This window comes from Nanorana parkeri, unplaced genomic scaffold, assembly GCF_000935625.1.
Source record: "Nanorana parkeri isolate BGI_ZX_2015 unplaced genomic scaffold, ASM93562v1 scaffold915, whole genome shotgun sequence".
NCBI classification, from domain to species: Eukaryota; Metazoa; Chordata; class Amphibia; order Anura; family Dicroglossidae; genus Nanorana; species Nanorana parkeri.
Window position 1 is genome coordinate 518,361 of NW_017307183.1, and position 17,602 is coordinate 535,962.

General features: G+C 43.0%; 1 long non-coding RNA gene across 1 annotated transcript; it reads right to left on the reverse strand.

The window, feature by feature from the left end:
* Positions 1-739: 739 nt before the first annotated feature.
* LOC108794940 lies at positions 740-16,826 on the reverse strand. The gene is made up of 3 exons (XR_001941727.1): positions 16,796-16,826; positions 15,441-15,491; positions 740-1,053 (listed from the first exon to the last, which is right to left on the reverse strand). It is a non-coding gene; the product is annotated as an uncharacterized LOC108794940 (long non-coding RNA).
* Positions 16,827-17,602: the final 776 nt, after the last annotated feature.

The following is a 17,602-nucleotide window of genomic DNA, read 5'->3' on the forward strand; positions in this document are numbered from 1 at the left end:
AAAAAAGAACATGCAAAAAAGTGCTTCTAACAGCCAGATATCTGCTTGTTTTATAAACATCTATTACAAAAATAACGGCTGGCAACCTAATTGTAGGACACAAATTTTACATTTCTCAAGTTTTCACACAAGTCTATCATGGCTTTCTTGGAACTTTTCAGTGTACACTTTGGCAGAACCCAGCATGGAACAATTCAGCATAAAAGCATTAATGGTGTAATGATTAAACAAGCTGGAAAACCTGCACGGCACACAACATTCATAGATATATCAACATGTTAAATGCTGTATATTTGTTCATTCATTGGCATGCCTAATCAGTGGACAGACATAAGGTAACTGTATTGCACTGGGTTTAAATATAGAACATTGGATAGAAATGTGAATTTGCAGTCGATGGTGAACCTCACTTACTGAATAGAGAATGTACTAGTGGTTTAGTAAAAAAAACTACAATTTTTGCTGGAGCAACAAGAAAGGGTGTGTCAGATTTGTAGCTGAAGTGAGGCAGGAAATGTCTGGAAGGTTCTGCTAACCAACCACATCACGTTTCAGCCATGAGGAAAAGAAAGACTCATTTGCTTAGTTATACCAAGGATGGGAATATGCTTTTAAGCATTACCTTAAGTTGATTGATTATTTGCAGACACATAGATATAAGTACTGTTATACAATTAAAGATATACATTTAAAAAAAAAATGTAAATAAAACTGGCATAAACTAGCAGGTCAGATTTCCTCTGTGTTCACAGTTTTGGGATGCTGGGTCTGACAGTATGGATCCAGTGTGTGCACCACAATCCCAAACTGTAGATCACTTCTATTTCCAACAGTCTTATGCAGTAGCTTTTACAACCAGGAAGACCGTGTTCTGGCCCAGCAGGCCTTCAAGTCCATGTTGGCCAAGGCAGAGCAAAGATATTCATAATGGATATGGCTGTTATCATCCGTTCTCATTCTGCCTCCTTACTTCGAAAGCTTGCTGATGACTCGTATTAAAGCTGCATTTTCATCCTTGAGTCTTTGATTATCCGCCTTCAAGTCAGAAAGGACCTGGAAATAAATTAGATATCAAGTCACAGTCAATTTTTAGGTTTAGATAGAGTAGGAAATAATTACGACTTCTGTTACTTTTTTGAGTTGGAGATTTCCTTCCACTTCCTGTCCACGAGTTTTACAAAGCAGAAGTAAGAGGATCTTTCAAAGGCATGAGGAAATATTTTTTTACACAGTTGTCACTAGAAAAGGTTTATCCAATACAAGATTTCCCCTTACCTCTAGTTCCTGTGACAATGCATTCTCTAGCAGAGGTAGGTGCAGTGGCTGCCTTAATACTTTTTAGACAGGACATCCTATCCTAAATAATATAAAGAGAAGAGCCCCTCTCATTTAAAAAAAAAACTGAAGTTTTGCACCTATTCAGCTTTATACTCTTAATGAACATTCTCCATATTCCTGTCTGCTCTCTACTTGATGTTGCTCTCATCCCTACTTGCTCTCTCTTCTGTAACAGACCAACTGCTGCTTCCTGTCAGAAGTACTAATTTACACTCTCCTGGCTCATACTCCACCTCTCAGTCCTAGTATTACACTTCCCTCACACACGCTCTTACAGTATTGCATTCTCCTGTGTGTCTGCTTTTTTTCTCCCTGTGCCCTCACTGGTGTACATAAGATTCTGGAGTGACACTATACCAGAGAAGTTACAGCACACAGCAGATAAAGTATACACACACACACACACACATACAAACACACTTAAAGCCAATGCACAACCAGCCAGGCTCAACACCCCACATTTAACCACAGAGCACACAGCCAAGTTTCACACACATTTAGTACCAGTGCATGTAGCCAAGGTGTACGCCAACACAGTGTGTGTTGAGGTAAAAGTGCACTAGACCAATAGATATTAGCAAACAATGTGGTTCACATTAAATCCTTATATTAAGGATCTATATTAATAAATAATGCAATTATTTGTGTCTTGACTGTATAATCTGTTTCTTAGAGTACTTCCCGGGACACAAGGTGTAAATTATTGAACTGATGGGTTATGCAGCTATTTTCAGGTGATTCAACACTGGCAAATCTGTCAAAGCTGCAAGACAGCCCTGTATAAACCCTCCCAATTCCCATCCTGCCTCAGCTGAACTGATCCCACGGAGTCACCAAGGCATCCACAGTGAAGGCCTGAGATCCCTGGTCCTCGCGACCAACTTGTTCTGTATGTTGTTGAATCTGAATGCTAGGAGGGTCACGCCCCGCATCCCCCACTTGTGACAAAGGTCAATAGACATCAAAGGGTGAAGGTTAAATGAGATCCAGACATTGACGGCTGAGGAAGTCTGCCTGCCAATTTTCCATGCCTGGAATGAGCATGACAGACAGGGCCTGGACGTGAATTCCTGCCCAAGCCAGGATAATGTCTGCTTTCCCATCAGCTGTGCAACCTCTGGTGCCTCACTGGTGGTTGATGAAAGCCATGGCTATGGCTTTGACTGAACACTGATTGGGTGGCCCTGTAACTGGGGGTTCAGCATCGAAGGGAAAACCGAATGGCCCTGAGCATCAGGATGTTGATTAGAGGATGAGCTGCTCAATCAACCAAGTCCCTTGAGCTGAGAGGTTCCCCCAAGACTCCTCCCCAGCCTGACAGGCTGCCATCCCTCATGTACAGTCCATTGGGAGGAAAGATTTCCCTGATTCCAATACTGGGTTGTAGATTCACCATGTTGGGGCAAGCTTTGTCTTGCTGGGAAAATTAAAGGGGAGGTGCAGGGAATATGCCTGTTTATCCCACACAGCCAGAATTCTTAGCTGCAGTGGTCTGGAGTAGAATTGAGCATAGGGAGCTGCTTTAACCCCTTCGTGACTGACGACGTACAGTGTACGTCGCCAGCATCGGGGCTGTTTAAACAGACTAGTGTTGCGCTATGAAATAAAGTAAACGTATAACAATTCAATCAACAAGCATCTAGATAGGCAGAGCCAGCTGTCAATCACGCAGCTGGGTGGATCTCAACAGCATTGTCAGGATCTGTCCCGACTGCGGCGGTCTCAGTATACCGCGAGCTGTAGCTTGCGGTATACTGAGTTTTGGGTCACGGGAGGATGCTAGTTTGTGTCCTCCCGTGACCCTTAGGAGAACTATGGGGAAAAACACTTACCCCATAGTTCTCCTTTAAGCCACAAATTGAATGTCTTCCACACCTTTGGGTAAAAACATCTAGTGACAGGCTTACGACTGCAAAGAAGAGTATTAACAACTCTAGAAGAAAGTCCCTTAGCCCCCAGGATCTCTTCTTCTGAAGAATGCAGTCAGTCTGAACATCTGGTTGTTGGGATGAAGGACTGGTCCTTAAGAAATTAAATCTGGTGTGTTTGGGAAAGTCCAAGGAGGATGAATGGACAGAGAGATAGAGAGAGAACCAGGCTCCTTTGGGCCAGAACGGGGCATTGAGAAAAAGGTGAAGAAGATGAACAGGAGCAAAGGCATAACAGACGAAAATGCCATGGATTTGTAATATGCCCAACCCAACCTACCCATGCTGCCACTTCCCCGACCACTCTGGCTGGCAACTCCCAGCTGCCAAAAAAACAGCTGGACTTGCTCCTTAACGCACCAGTGCAAAACGGTGCTTCTGAACAGTGTTTGGAATGATATCCAGAAGCTCAATTTAGAAATAAAATTCAGAAACATTATTGTTACAATTCAACTTCTTTGTTTCTTTTAAATGTAGATCAAAAGGGTGACCTTTGAAATGTAAATGATGTCCATTAATGCAACCTTACAAGAAAAATAAAATACGATTTTTACACTGACCGTAAAATCTTTTCTAGGATCCATTGAAGGACACAAATGTAACCTTCAGGTTATACTGCCGCCCCCAGGAGGATTGGACACTGGGAAAAAAATTATGAGAAAATCTTATTTTCTTTCTCATCTTTAAAAGGGACACAGGAAGTCTTTTACCTTCAAAATGTCCAAAAGCGGTCCAACTGAGTGGTGGGAAATACAACAAACACTAACCGCTTCAAGAAAGAACAACAAAACTGGGGACTGCCTGCAGCTCAAAGCGCTGCCTGAAGGGCCTTACTGCTGCCCCAGCGGCCGGCCGTCTAATATTCCCAATTAGAGGGCCACCACTGTCTGATTGTGGCCCACCCGGATCGCCTACTGAGGCGATCCAGGACAGTCGGGATTATTTTCAGTAGTAGCTCCAGACACCCCTATGTTAATCCGGACATGAGCGCGCCATTGGTTTGCCACCACTGGTTTAGACTGTTTTTTTTCTTGGTAAACTCCCAATATCCTCTGTCCACGAACGAAGGAAACAAGGGCATTTTGGGAGCTCAGCCTCCATTTTAGAACAAAGGAGAAAAGAATCCGCTGACATCCACAGCATGTATATGGAGGAAAGAGCCTAAATCTCCTTTAGGCAGCATCACTGGTATGGCTGTACTTGTTTCTCTGTATATTTGTTAGACAACACTATATTTACATTTGTTTTCTTCCATTTTCTCTCTCACCAATTTCACCTACCCTGTTTTGTTAATAAAGCATCAAGATTTCACTCAAGTCTGGTTTATTTCAGAATAGGAAGGTTTAGCTGTATGTTAAGCTATACAAAGGCCACAGGGCAACATGTAGCAGGGACAGAACAGTTAGGATCGTGTACTGCTAGGGGACGAAAAACAACACACCAATGCTTCAAGACAAGATGCCAACCCCTATGGAGTGATTGTCTACACCAGGGGTCAGCAACCTTTTACACGCCGAGTGCCATTTTTGCAACCATCAGACAACCGGGTGCCGATGAACAATAGCGCACCGTAGTGTTAGTTAAACTTCAAATTTTTACACTCATAGTTGTAGTGCTAATAATAAGTTCAACTCACTAATTATTTAAATGTGTTTATTTTGCCATTAGCAGCATCCGCCCGAAGCAAACGCCTTGTTTGCCTCGCGGCAAATACGCCCCTGCTTGGACCCAACACAGCACCCTGGACCCACAGACTGATTACTCCTAGTCTAGAGCCACATGTGCGACTTTAGTCATTGGCTACTTAGCGATTTATCCACTTGCTGGCCATCATCAATCAGCATACCTCGGATAGATGTATCTCGCTCACTGAGTTCGTCACCAGAAAGGGTAGAACGCCGTCCCGTCTTAGCTCCCACAGAAAGGGAGTTTGCCAGACGCCTCCACGCCACCAACAACCGGGACCGCCGCCTCGAGGCCGCATACTGGCGGTGGCTCACGTGGGCACTATAATAGCATCCGGCGCGGCAACGTCATTATGACGTCACCGCGCCGTCCGTGGAGCCTCAGCCAATCCTTTAGACATTTACACTTTTTTAGAAATTGAGATAGCCATAGCGTACGTCTCGTTTCTATTAAAGACAGAAAAAAGGAGATCTAAATCCCCACACAGATCGTATAGGGGGCCAAGTGTAGTTGAAGAATAAGAATAAAACATAAAGAATAGAAATAAAGTTTAAAACATAAGGCTAGATAACAGCTGTGATTGAAAAGATAGCAGGTGGACTCCCAGGATAATGATGCCGGCCATCCTAGGTGGGGGTGGCTTAGCGCCCGGGGTGATGCTCTCAGGGACAGAGTCCCACCGTCCCTGGCAACCACTGGGGAAGACCGATGGAAGGAGAGGAAGAAAAAAGGGGGGAGGGGGAAATCATGGTAGAGATTACATACAATGTCTTTCTATATTATACAGATATCTCCCTTTTGTTCCTGAAGAAGCGCAGAGTTGCGCAAAACGTTGAAGTTGCTCTTCCACACCCTAACACTCCATTAGCAAACACCATCGACCACACTGTCATCACCTAGGTTTGCGGCATCGTGATATAGGGGGAATTCTATGCATCATAGTTTTTGTCCTACAATCTGATTGAGCCTAACAAACACTTTCTTTCTACAAAAGAATTCAAACACATAACCCATTATGGTGGCTATGTTTTGATTGTAGGGCAAGGTTAGCAAGCTTGCTCCACTTTATACCATTTATTTTTTGTTATCTATCTATATATGAATTGTTTGATATCTTCACAGAATGAATTAATTTCTATTATGTATGTTCACACAATCTAAGGGTGAATCGCATTGTTTTTGACATAACTATGACCATTTGTAATATGCCTTAATCATGTACCCAAAGTATACTAATTACAGGTGAAACTCAAATAATTAGAATATCGTGCAAAGTTCATTTATTTCACTAATGCAACTTAAAAGGTGAAACTAATATACGAGAGAGACTCATTACATGCTAAGCAAGATAATTCAAGCCGTGATTTGTCATAATTGTGATGATTATGGTTTACAGCTCATGAAAACCCCAAGAACCCCAAATCCACAACCTCAAAAAAGTAGATTATTACATGCAATCAATAAAACAAGGATTGTACATAGAACAATATCGGACCTCTAAAAAGTACAAGCATGCATATGTACTCAGTACTTGGTTTGGGCCCCTTTTGCAGCACTTACTGCAATTACTTTTGCACGATATTCTAATTATTCGAGTTTCACCTGTATGTGGAATCCCTGACAATCATTATTATCATTTTATGAACTCTCAAGGTGGCCATATTTTGCTTGCGGGTTGGTGTTAGTGGAGAACAGATCTGCTCCACCCTCCAACTCTTCAAGCACTGTTCATAGACTAATACTCACAAATTGTGGACACTAGATAACTTTGTGGATGAATATGTTAACCCATCAAGGTAGATGGGGAATCATGCAGATCTCTAACTGAATTAGCATTGTCTTTTGTACCTAATCATGTTCAAAAAGTTGTTTCTTATCTACTAATTGAATCATGTGCTGCTCTAAAGGTCACACTCTGCTCCTAGGGCAGTGCTAGCGGAGAGTATTTATTCCACTCCACAGCCCTACGAGCATCTTCGGATGGGCCTTTCTATTATGTATTTTGGATATTGGCATATCAACCCCAATCATGTATGTCCATAAGAACATAGGGTGAATCATGTTTGTTTTGTAAATGGAAAGGTACTGTGCATGTGGAAAGAGCTTTTAGGGACTAACTATACAATTAACTGTTTTTATTATTGGCATCAAGCCCCCCCTCTTTTTTAAGATTTATACTAAATAAATATATTTTTCATTTATCTTTTTGTCTGGAGTTGTCATTTTTGGTGCTTCCAAAACCCCACTTTTCTTTCTTTCTTTAAAAGAATCTTTTTTGCATACTATTACCAGGGGTGTGGCACCTAGTATCCAGATCCAGGTCAAAACTTCTTTACCCTATTACAATACCACTACAATACCCCCAATTATTACAGTACCACTATCAGCAATTATTAGAGTACTGCTACAATATCCACATTTATTACAGTACTGCTACAATACCCACAGTCATAGTACCACTATTGGAAATTACAGTACTGTTAAAATAGCCAAAATTATTAAAGCACAGCTACAATATGGGCAATTACAATACTGGTAGCAACAATTATTACAGTACAGCTACAATACCCAGAATTGCAGTACAGCTACAGTACCCGCAACTATTACCACACAGCTACAATACCGGCAATTATTACCGTACCACTACTAGGGATGCACTGATACTAGAATTGGTAATCGGTACCTATACTGGGCATTTTTTCGAGTACTCGTACACGGGAAAATGCGCCGATACTAAAGGCTGATACTGGCCCTTTAAATTTTTTAAACAGGTTCAGCTGCCCTAAGGATCTCGCGCTTGCTGGGGATCTTGCGGCGCCTTTCTGTTTACAGCTGTGGTGTGGTGTTTTCTCCTCCTTTCTGCCGCCCGAACAGCCATGGGGAGACGTCACCCGCCCGCAAAGATGCGCACCCGCCTTCAAAGCCCTGCTAAGACCCGCACACAGCCCCGGTGACACTGCACAGCCATGGCGATATCCCACAGCCATGCTGAAACCTGCACGCAGCCCTGGTAACAACCCACAGCCATGGTGAGACCCGCACGCAGCCCTGATAAGACCCTTACATAGTGAGGGCTACACGGCCATGGTGAGCCACGCATGCAGCCCTGGTGAGATTCGCACAGCCATGGTAAGACCTGCACAGCCTCCTGAGCTGCCACACAGTCCTGGAAAGACCCTGCATAGCTCTGGTAAGAGCCCACATAGCCCTGGCACGACTCCACACAGCCACCTGATACACCATACAGCCCTGGTGAGCAACACAGAGCATGTAGCCTCATATTATTCTGCATTGCTGTATAATGTATTGCTGGGTATTGTGGTCTTCTATAGCTGATGGTATTCTGCATTGTTGTAATAATGTATTGCTGGGATTTGTAGTCCTTCTACAGCTTGGAGTCAGTGGCAGAACTACCAGGGTTGCAGCATTGACTTGGACCTGCCGCTCCATCACTGTCCTAAAATTATTAGTCACGACACAAAAAAAGAAGGTATTGGTAACTGGTATCAGCTAGGGCTGCAACAACTAATCGACATAATCCATTACAGTATTGAAAAAGTTGTCAACTTTTTCATTCATCGATTAATCGGCTTCCGATTGGTTGGCCCTGTTCACGGCTCCACACACGCTACGTGCCACACCTCCTCCCCACCTCACGCTCGCTGCTGCCAGACCCACACGGCCGCATCCACTCTCCACACGCCGCACCTCCTCTCCGCCTCACGCTCACCGCCCGCCCACATCCACGATCGGCACAGGGACGCGGGGAGAAGAAGTAAGGAGGAGCAGGTGTGGGTGGATGACAGGCGCTGATAGACAGGACCGATCTCAGAAACAAGTTGCTGGAATACTGCTGAGGTAAGCCTGCACTTTCCCACACATGGTGCTCTATAATGTATTGCTGGGATAGTGGTATTTGTATTCCTCTATAGCTGATGGTACATTCTGCTGTACTGTATATTATACAGAGCAATGTACCATCAGCTATAGAGGAATACAAATCCCAGCAATACATTATACACTGTATGTATAATGTATTGCTGGGATTTGTTGTACTTCTCTATAGCTGGTGGTATTCTGCATTGCGCTGTATAGAGGACTACAAATCAAGGAATAGTACATTATACAGCACAATGTGGAATACCACCAGCTATAGAGGAGTACAACAAATCCCAGCAATAGTACATTATGCAGTGGTGCAATGCCGAATACCACTAGCTATAGAGGACTACAAAACCCAGCAATAGTACATTATACAGCGCAATGCAGAATACCACCAGCTATAATGTACTAGTGCTGGGATTTGTTGTATTCCTCTATAGCTGGTGGTATTCTGCATTGTGCTGTATAATGTACTATTGCTGGGTTTTGTAGTCCTCTATAGTCTATGCCATTCTTCATCATTGCTGTATAATTTTAAACTTTTAATTTCACTATATTGCACACCACACTTTTTGCTTCCTTTTTTACTTCCACTGCTCCAAGCTTGCTTCTGGGATGGAGTGCAATCTCAATCAATTTTTTAAAATGTATTTTATTTTATTGTTTATCCGATTAATCGAACTTAATAATCGGCTAACTAATCGATTTTAAAAATAATCGTTAGCTGCAGCTCTAGTATCTTGAATACTTGAGGAAAAGTATCTACTTGTACTCGGTCTCTGAAAAAATGCATCCCTCCCAATCAGTGCAGCCCTAACCACTACAATACCCGCAATTATTACAGCACAGCTACAAATACCCACAATTATTACAGTACCGCTACAATACAGGTGGCCTCCACCTGGTTCAACGGTTCAATTTGCACTGATTGAAAATAGCACCCATTTCTGGGATTGTTGTAAATTGAAAACAAATATATAATACATGTTAATGGGAAGTGAGGGTGTTAGGTTCAATGCCTCTCTTAAAACAAGGAATGGTTCTAAATAGAAACTGGTGTAAACTGAAACCCAGTAAATAATGGAACCTAGCTTCCTCACTTTCTACTGACTTACAAGTCTTTCTTACTGACATAAATTGACATAATACAGGTACATTTTATGTAAAGCTCCTTCTGTGAGCTCAAGCAGCAGCTTTACATATAATGTACCTGTATTTTATTACTTATGCCAATTTTGGGAAAGGTCTGGAACATAACTCCCTTGCTTCCCATTGACTTACATTATATACTGAGTTCCAATTTATACTGGTTTCTATTTACAACCATTTCTTTAGGAACTAACCCCAGGGTAAACTGAGGACTACCTGTACCTGCAATTATTATAGCACAGCTACAATACCAGCAATTGCAGTACCAATAGTGACAATTATTACAGTACAATGAATAGAATGAATGAGCACAGACACCAACTCCCGTTCCTGAATCATGATCGAAGTTGAAGTCTTATCCTCGGTACTAAACAAATTCGGCAAGGGATCTGCTGGATTAGGCTGGTCCAATGCCGCAGAGACATCCTCTTCTATACCTGACTGCATTATAGGGACTGGAGAGGGTGGACATTCCCTTGCGGGTTTTTGGGATAATGCACATTTGATATTAGAACTAAAGCCATCCATGGAAGAAGTAAAGGCCTCAAAGAAAGTGGAAGAACCAGGGGCACCCAAAGGCTCCAGTAGGGGCCCTGAAGGTGGCATAGGCGACTGGGACAGTGACTAAGGCATGCAAGCAGCACACACAGGGGAATGTAAAGAATCCTCACAGGGCAGTCCACAATCCTCACACGCCAGAGATGCAACTCTCTGCCTGCATTCCTCCTCCTCAGGGTGGGTGGAAGTGACATGAGTAAAAGGGCAGCAGCCTAAAATAAAGATGGTGGCCACTTCCTGCACCGCAATACCTGGCCTCAGGTAAGGGTACTGCACCAGAACCGGGTAGTGCAGTCATGGTCACGGCAGACAGACCGTGACCCCAGCACCCCGGTTCATAAGCCATGGCCCCAGTAGCAGCACCACTGGAAGCAACCGTGTTATGCTAGGCTGCAAGTGGCAGCCTCAAGTAGTGGTGCCACCCCTGCGGCCCTAGCTACACTAGACCACCCTAGCCCACATACGTACCACCAGAAGCGGGGTTAGGAGTAGACCGTGCAAGGCACTGCAACCACCACCAGGAACATAGAGGTGATGCCATGTAGGTGTACTTACACATCAGCAGCAGATTTTCTTCCAGGTGATGCAGGGTTCTCTGAAGAAACAGAGGGCCGTCTGCCTGTGTGGGGTTCTATGACTCGGCGGTCGAGACCACCGTTCATATGACTGGCCAGGCTGAGTAGGACTACAAAGATGTACACATATCCAGCGTCTGAGAAACAGATTTCTGGTGCTGAAAGGCCCAAGAAGCACTGACAAGCACTTGGAAGAAACACATGGGCCTGGGTTGTGTCCAAGACTAGGCCTAGATTTGAATGGGAAAATGCCCCATTTGAATGGGAAAATGTTGCACGGGCTTACGTGTCCTCAACACATTTAAAATGGTGCAGTTGCCCCCGGCCTAGGAGACACGCTGCCCACTCCTAAATGCGCAAAGGCAGGAGCCAAGGGTCCAGGTATAACTAACTGGTCTGTGTGTGTGGGGGGGATTAGGGGAACGCTAAGTTCCTGTAGGGGCCAAGCCCCACTCACTACCTCATGGTCTTGAAGATCTATCTCATTGGATCAATTTCAAAACTCCCCGCTTTGCCCACTTTGGAAGGGCATACCCTTTCCTCCTCCAGGGAGTCTTAAGGGACTGGGTCACACCAGTGCATGTATGCCACTGCCCCGGACCTGTATAGCACCCTTTGGCAGACTGTATCTTGTTGCACTGCTGTAACCAAGGGTTAGCAGGGTCCAGTTCCCAAATCAACATTACAGGCCAGCCCTGCATCTTATACAATGGCAGGGTATGGGCCCTCAATCCAGATGCTGTGATTCTGCCTCACTGGCCTGTTTGCAGCTAGGTTTGAGGTAAGCATCCTCTTCAGGTAGGAAGTAGATGTACAAATAGACCAGAAACCTGCTCTTAGTAGAGAGAGTTCACCCTTTACCTAAGGACACTAACAACAAACTGAGCATTGCTGAGAGTGGGAAGGGTTACAATATATGGGTGTTCCACAGTTCTGTCCGCCAGTGTCCAATCATCTGAAGGTAGCTGCATACAACCCAGGGTCATTAATTGGAGGAGTCTGTGCCCTGTGCCATACGATTAAGAAATATAGTTTTCTGGCAGTGCCCGAAAGTCGCTAAGTATTGGGACCGTGTGTTCCGCATACTTTCATCCTTATTTCAACGAACCATGAGTAAAGATCCCACTTTCGCCCTCCTTAATTGCAAACCGGTGGGTCTCCCTGTATCGGCTTTTAAATTGAGCCTCCATGTCCTAACAGCGGCTATATGAGAAATAGCAAAATCTTGGCTATCCAATACACTTAGCATTTCTAACCTCAAACGACATGTGAGCTGGACAATGTCACATGAGAAGCGGACAGCACAAGTGGAAAACACCCTCCCAAATATCATCATCTGTACTACTGTTAACGAATGCGTCGGATCCTGGAATACCTATTCTAACTACCACACCTAAACACCAAACACCCCTTGTAATTATACTCTGCACCATTACCATTAAGCTCTCTCTAACATAGCCTGGACTCTCACAGGATAAGAAACCCACTGGTGACACATTCCCTGTATCATTGAGAAGTGCGTAGTCTGACGCTTAAATTCTCTACTGGTTATTCTGCCACGGTAGCCATTCCTATATTCCAGGATCAGATCCATGTATGTAATATTGTAAACTGCATTGAAGCACTGTGCATATTACATGTTTCACCTTGTCACTACTTTACTATTTGCCTCAATAAAACATTTTTACTTGAAAATAAATATATTTTTCTCTGGCGCGTCAACACTAGGAATCTTTTTCTTTCATGTGAGCAAACATAATCCACATAAATGCTGCATCAGATTAAAAATAATCACACACAATAGCAACACACCAGCGGACAGGTGGCATGCAGACCGACTGTGTACACAATCGGCACACTTACTGCCAGCACACACGGCCAGCACACAGATAGTCAGAACAGCAAACATTCAAAGCACACACAATCACACCACACAAATATTCAATACCACTTATTACTATTGTGGCAATTACCTTTTCTTATCTTAATATAGCACCAAACTTTCTGCAAATAATGCATTGATATACAGTATGCATTTGTGAGAGGTTTCCCTGTTGTATGTTTGCTAGGTTAATGGCTAGGATCTAAATTAAATATGGTGGCATAAAAATGGGATGTCTCAAGATGTCTTGCCTAACATGAGAGATGTTTGCATAGGCACAAATAATTTAGCACAGGGCTACAGAAAACATCAGTTTGGCAGGCAGACTTGTGTAAGCACATCTAAAGCCACAGATTTAACAGTTTCTCAAAAGAAAGATCAAATTAGAAATGTTCAATAAATGTTATCAAATTACTAATCAAACATATCGATGTTGTTTTCTGCAGTGCTTTCATTTACATTCTACCTACTAGCACATGTGCAGTGTATGCTATGTTTAAGGTATGGTTTTAACTGTGACAGTTGCCAGTGTGCTTATGTCAGCACTCACCTAAACTTTCCAACCCCTAAATTGCTGGGGTCATAGCTGATCACATGTGTACCACCATGGCAACTGTAGATCTAAATAGAGGCTAAAGCTGGCCATACACCTTACAATTATCTGCAGATTTTCTGTTGCCAAAAGCATTGCCTATACAAGCATCGCCTACACCCAAAATTGTCCATAGGCGATGCTTTAAAAGCTTTTACTGCTCATCAGTTTAGTTTTAATAGTGATTAACCACTTGCCGTCCGCCCATTGTAAAAAAACGGACGGACGGCACTGCAGCATTGGTGGGTTGCCGTCTCCAGAAGCCCTAAAATTATTGCCCTCACTCTGAATTTTGCGGCGATATGTAACATGTGTGGCGCAATGGCCAGTTTCACATGTAGGCGCACCCGATGCATGTTTGTGTGTGTGTATGTGGGGGCAGGGGACTTGCATTTTTTTTTAAATATACATTTTTTTTTGGTAACTTTATTTTTGTAAAAATTTTTTTTCACTTAACTTTATTGCGATCACATAGGGGGATAAGAATCCCCCTATGTGATAGCCAATTTACACAGACAGGTCCCCTTTATAGAGACATCAGGGGTCTCTAGGACCCCTAATGTCACCTAGGGACCCCCAAAGAAGCTGATGAAGCAGAGATCTGCTTCACCAGCTTCACTCCAGCTACAGAGGCTGGAGAACAACAGCTGAATGCGGAAGTGATGTAAAATGCATCACTCCTGCAGTCAGAGGAGATCAGAGGGAGATCAAGTGATGATCTCCGGTTACAGAGCCGCCCTGCATGTGCCGAGCCCTCACTGGACACACCGGGGATCGGCAGCGGTGGAGGGGGGCGCACACCCACACGCATTATACAACCGATTCAGCGAGTCTACAGCCACGGGACCGGTTGTATGTAAACAGCCATCGAAGAAGTTCCCGGCCGTTTAATTACAACGGCCGTCCGAGAAGCTACGAGTCCGGCTATGACGTCCTCTCGTCAAAGACGAGAGGACGAGTGAATTAGATAGATTATATATATATATATATATATCTCATGCAGATTGTCTATTCTATAATAATCCCAGTCAAAACATTTAGGCATATAAAAGCTTTTTTCGCGTGGTGATAGAAAGACCTGAGGGAAGTTTATGCACCTATGACAGAATAGGGTGCAGTGTCCTTGGAGAAGGATCAAGTACAACAAGGCTACCTTATCTGTGATGGGTACAGATGGTCCAGGTGCATATCAGAAAATCAGTTAAGGGAGTGGAGTAGAGTGTTTTTACCTGTAGTGGGTATATAGACAATGGAGCTGGTTTGATCTTGAGTCACATCCACACAAGCGCAATTTGACCTATGTAATGCAGTGAGGTCTGAGGATCTGGCAAGTGCTTTCATGCGATATTTGTGTGAAGGTTATAATCAAGATGTTTGGGTATCAAAATAGATGAGTTGACAATATACAAGATTTTATAACATTGTGTGATAATTAATGAGGACTGTCATCTTAGTGATGGGAATATTTATAGACAACGGTTAATTACAGGACTGTATAGTGCCTTGTTTATGCTAGCAGCTGTTAAGGTATATTAGTTAGCATGGACTGTGAGATAAATATATGATAGGGTTATATTTAAATGATTGCTTTGTTTCCTGCAGGCGGACTGTAGTGGGAGGACCAGCTGAAAACCTCCAACAGCTCTACTAATCTGCACAAGCTGTGTGCAGGGCAGCACAGTCATGTCACTGCTGGGTAATAACTTGGTTTGCAAAGGCATTTGGTGGCTATAAGAAACAAGAGAGGCTGTGATAGTTTTACAGCCAACAGTAGCTTGTGAAAGCAACAAAAACATCTGGGCTAACAGCAAGCAACTGTTGGATAATAAATCCTGCATTATATTTTTTACCTTTAACTCCTCCTCCAGTTCAACAGCTTTTCTCTCCATTGCTCTTCTTTCCTAAAAATGGAGATAAGCAAAGTAATAGACGGCATATATTTGACTACATAGTACATACCGACAAATGAGACCAGATAGAAGGAAATAACTAATTTACAGGAGTTATGGTTGTATATTAATGAAGTGCAAAATAAACTTTAATGGCAACAGTTTTTCAACTTTAGTTGTCATCCAAAGATGTTAACTGTTTTGGTGGCTGACTCAGCCATAGCAGAATTATAAATACAATGCAATTTGAATTATCTAAATGGTTGTATTTTTCCTCCATTATATCCTCCATAAATCTGGTGAGAAATAACATTCACTAGTGACCACTCTGAAATAACAGTTTAGTGGAATTTTTATATTACCCTATACACTTCATGTTGTTATTAGCTAGCATTTTCAATGTTATTAATATTATGTAATAGTTTAAGTTACATAGTTTAATAGTTCTATAGGTTAAGTAGTGCTATACAGACACATACAGATAAACTCAAGATGAACCCTAAGGCTGGGTTCACACCTGAGTGTATTTTTTCTGCTCGTTTTTCCGTTCAGTGAAACGCGCGTTTCACTGGCGGTAGGATTTTTTTTTTGCTTTTTTCCTTATTTTCTCTTTTTTTTCCATTTTCAAACCCCCTTCACACTCGGGAATAACGATGGAAACACGCAGAAAAACGCCCCAAAGAAGCTCCTGTTCTTCTTTGGGCGTAGGGCGTTTTTCAGCGCGTTCCTACGCACTGTAAAACGCCCAGGTGGGAACCATGCCCATAGGCAATTATTAGTTTGCACATGTTGAGCGTTTTAGAGTGCGTAGGAACACGCTGTAAAACGCCCAGGTGTGAACCAGGCCTTAGAGCATACAAGACACGTGTATCCATGTGCTGGGATGGAATTCATATAGAAGGGTCTAAAACAACTTAGGAGACATAATGTCTCAGGAACTGTCCCAGATGCAGAATGCAGATTCTGCTTGGTTCAATCCTTCCTTGCCATTCCTCTTCAGTGTGTAGACAATTTTTAACATGTACAATAGAGATCACATTTTATTGTTGCCAGGTACAATCCCTACATTGTTTGTGCTCTTATAAATCAACCACACCAATGCCTTACATGTCAAGAACCTAAAATATACTGTACATGAGAAATAAAATTAGGAAGGCAGTATAATAGTAGCTAATGAAGTCCCTATATTGATACATAAAGAGATCTGAAAAGCATGCCTGGTTCTCCCAGACTGCATGAAGTACCTTATAGATGTTTCACAAATACATTAACAATAAAAAAAAGAAAAAACTCTAATTGAAGCGACAAATACGTACAAATCTTTCTAACTCCAGTAAGGCAGGTCGCTCTGCATGCTGCTCTTGTCTCTGGAAAAGAGAATTGTATTGGTTTGTAACAGTAAATGATAAAATCAGCTTTACAACAAAAATATTAAAGGGCAACTCTGGGAAACCAGCAAAATCAAGCAGTGAAACGCTAATAATATCCAGAAAAAAACGGAGCTTTGTTTTACCTGTAAAGTCCCTTTCATGGAGTACATCACAGGACATGGAGTTAATTATGGAATAGATGGGTTATGCAACTACCTTCAGGTAACCGACCACTGAAAAGTCAATAAAAGCTGAAGGACAGCCCTGTATTCCTCAGTTTTGTAGCAAGCAACAGAGTGAATCACAAAATACAGAGGGGAGTATCTTGTGATGTACTCCAAGAAATGTATTTTACAGTTAGGATAAAAATCCTGATTTCACATTACAGAACATGGAGAGTTAAAGGAGAACTATGAGGCGAGTGAAAATCACTCATCCTCATAGTTTGAGCCAACGTGTAACAATGAAACTGTCACACGTCGGCTCAATAGATCAGGAAGTGAGCGAAAGCTTATCGTCGCTCGCTCACTTCTCGATCATGTTTCTCCAGAGACGGCTCCCTGCAGGGATTCCCCCCTCCCTACTCCGATCCTCCAGTGCTGACTGGAGGAACGGACGGATTAGGGGGCGGGTACAGCTGGCTCTGCCTATGGATAGGCAGAGCCCGCTGTCACTCACGCGGCTTGGGGGAATCTCCCCCGTAATGTCGGGATCCTTCCCGCCTGCGGTGATCTCAGTATACCGCAAGCTATA